At 50.2% G+C, this 3,064-nt stretch overlaps 1 protein-coding gene across 1 annotated transcript in view; it reads right to left on the reverse strand.

The window, feature by feature from the left end:
- Positions 1 to 3,064, reverse strand: part of LOC104461839 (microtubule-associated protein 4-like) — a gene marked incomplete at its 3' end in the record, with an annotated part of 89,246 nt that overhangs the window by 10,856 nt on the left and 75,326 nt on the right.

Consider the following 3,064-nt stretch of genomic DNA (forward strand, 5'->3'; position numbering starts at 1 on the left):
CGGAGACTTTGTAAGTTTGAGCTTTTTTTTTTTTTTTACACATAATTTTTTTTAGTTTACTTTTGTTGAACACAGCAGCAGGAAGAGGCAGAACTGAGACAGTTACAGGTTGGCTATTTCTGGGAAATCTTCCCCAAGCCAGAACACTGATAGGAAGAAAGATTTTCCCTGTAACAGGACAGGTTCACCCAGATGCCATCAGCATCCAACTTCTCATATTATTCCAGTGGGAAAAGAAAGACAGCTGATGCAGGAAACCCCTGGTTTAATTAAAACAGCAAACCTTCCCACCTTTCAAGTTCTTAAAATTAATTGTTGTGATGTTAATGGTGAAGTTCTGACCTCTTCCAGGTTGCACCCCATGGCTTATCCCGAAATACGGCACGGTGCTCAAGCCATCCCTATCGTTACGGCTGTTCCTTCTCGACCTTTCTTCTGCCCACATCCCCGCGGTGCAGGGAGGACTCCTGCTAACGGGAACGGTCACAGAGGAAAGCAGGAGCAGGGAGCTCTCGCTGGAACATGCGTGGACCACACCGACCCTTGTTAGCGGGACCCACTGTGCCATGCTGCCGCACGCGGGGTTTCACAGCGCAAAGCTCAGTGCCCTTCCGGGGGTGCCAGTTTTTGCTGTGATCGTTCGTTTGTGTGATTGTTACGCTGAGCGGGGACAGCAAAGACAAACACTCTCCTACCAGCAGCAGGGCAGCCACCACCACCACCACGTCCTCATCTCCTTTTAAAAACCAGTCCCTAGAGCATCGTCCAGCTGCCAGCAGAACTCTTGCCCCCCAAAGCAAACAATCCGACCAAACATTCAGTTAGTGGCAGCTTCACCAAGTTTTCACCTTAAATCTCATAAATCCTCCAGCAGCACTGCGCGGCTGCTTTGCACTGTGAGACGTGCAAGAGGCAATTTCCCAAAAAAAAGCTAATTCCCAGCAACGCTGCTGTACAGCCCCACTGCCGCCAGCTCCCTTCCGCTGCAATTCAATTGGAATTTTCTGAAGGATGCAGCACAAACAACCCATCACAGGCGTGTGCATTTTCCCATCATCCGGGATGACAATGAAGCGTTCTCTGTGTTGGACGTTCCTTTTCTATAACAACACAACCGACTGCAACGCTGCGGCGCATGCCAAGAGCCCACCAGACAACAGGGGAACAATCCCAACAGGGAAAAGGTTGTTTTCCACGTCTTTTGGAAATTATTATTATCCATACTGCATGCTTTCTCGCTTGTCAGTCTTGAAGGGAAAGTCTCAAAGGACACTTCAGCTCTGGTACAAACGCCGCTGTTGAAACAAGCAAAAGGAACCCCTGCCTTCCCCCTGCCCCGGCGACACGCAGCAGCAGGATGGGCTTGTTAGTGTGTTGTTTTTTTGTTTTCTGACTTTTAATTTTTTTTTTCCCCTTGCATTGCGTAAGCCTCTTCCTAGCCCAAGCCATGCTAACTGTTTTGCAGCACTGGGTTTAACACCCTGGGCATACAACAGCCTTGTGAAGAACAGCAAGCACCAAAGTGTACAGGGTGGATGCTATTTTTAACGCAAAAGTCTTAAGAATCATTCATATTCACCTACAAGTCCCATTTTCTGGTAGCTAATCTATACTGGCTCCTCTATACTAGTTTTCTCCACCACGTTCCAATAAACGTTGATATTCTCCCTCATGTAACTTGTCAGTTTTATCTGCAGCCAGGCCAGAAAGACAAACTGTTGTCGAGGGTTCCTGCTCCGAATAACCACCTTCTGTCCGTCCACCGCTCCCTGCTCCCTGGACCCCACGCCTGGGGACGGTTTTGTTTTGAATCCTACCAGCCCCAAGTATCTCGGACATCCAGGTGATGTTCCATCCCCTGGGAGTGACCCTTCCTGCACCGCCTGGCGCCGGTGGCAACGTTAAACCTCTCGCTCGATGACAGTATCGCAGCATCCGCATGGCAACGCGAATTCACCTGCTCCGGGAGCCTAACGTGGCTCCTCAAAAACCTGAATTTCAAAAAGTTTCGGGATTTAAACTCCAGCAGCTTCCATGCTTCTGAACCAAAACCAGGAATTTCATGTCATTTCATGTTATTTATTGAAATAGAGGCGACTATGCAAGAAACTTGGAGCAAAGAACTTCAACAAAATGATCAGAGAGTACATTAAGGTTCTACGAAATAAATCGGATTTTTTGAAAAAAAGGAAACCAGAAGCTGCTGGGGCAACGCTGCAGGATAGCACACGGACAGGCCAAGCAACTTGCATCCATAAATAACAACGATGCTAAAGCCAGGAGAGCTGGGTAGGGAGCGTTCCTATCTCGGGGGCCACGGGACCATCACCCAGGTCCCGTCTCTCCCAGCCTCTGGGGAGTTCCCAGCTCCACACACAATCATCAGGGATTACAGAGGGTCAGGTTTGTTCTGTGCTGCCTCAATTTGTGTAACAGCCCTTTGCTTTCATCCTTCCTTTAATTACGAGGGCACAGGGAGCTGCCTGGGAAGATTTCCTCGTTGCAGGGAGTATTAGGAAAAGCTGCCAAATCTTAATCAAATCTGTTCATTAGTCGGCAAGAATTACTTAAGAGACTTTTCAGTTTGCTTGTTCCCCCAAGCATGGCAACAAACCTCGGAAAGACGTTCCAAAGCCACGTTGTCGGGAGCGTTGGCAGAGGCTGCTCTGCCCGGAGCCGGGGGCCCCCGCCCCCCCGCCGCTCCTCGCATGTTCGCTGATGGAGAAAATTCTGCTGGGCTGAGTCAGCACCCAGCACTGAATTCCTCCCGGGGGAAGGGGGACAGGGGCTTGAAGGAGAGAGGGAAGGACATTCCACTGCGGTGCCTTCCGTCGAGAAACTCGAAGGAATAACCCTGCGGCCGGGCGCTTCCTCCCCGCTGCTGCTCGCGGCGACGGCGAGCTGTGCTGTGCCACCCTGTCCGCCTGGCCTCAAGCCCAGCTCACCATTCCTTACCCACCCAGGAGGTTTGTAACGGTGGAAATCAAACTTTCTGTACACGTCAGTTCACAACACTTCGCTTCACAATTTCTAAGAGCGACACTGGAAGAAATCATTCCCATCT

The sequence above is a fragment of the Pterocles gutturalis genome, unplaced genomic scaffold, assembly GCF_000699245.1.
Source record: "Pterocles gutturalis isolate BGI_N339 unplaced genomic scaffold, ASM69924v1 scaffold22377, whole genome shotgun sequence".
In the NCBI taxonomy this organism is placed as follows: domain Eukaryota; kingdom Metazoa; phylum Chordata; class Aves; order Pterocliformes; family Pteroclidae; genus Pterocles; species Pterocles gutturalis.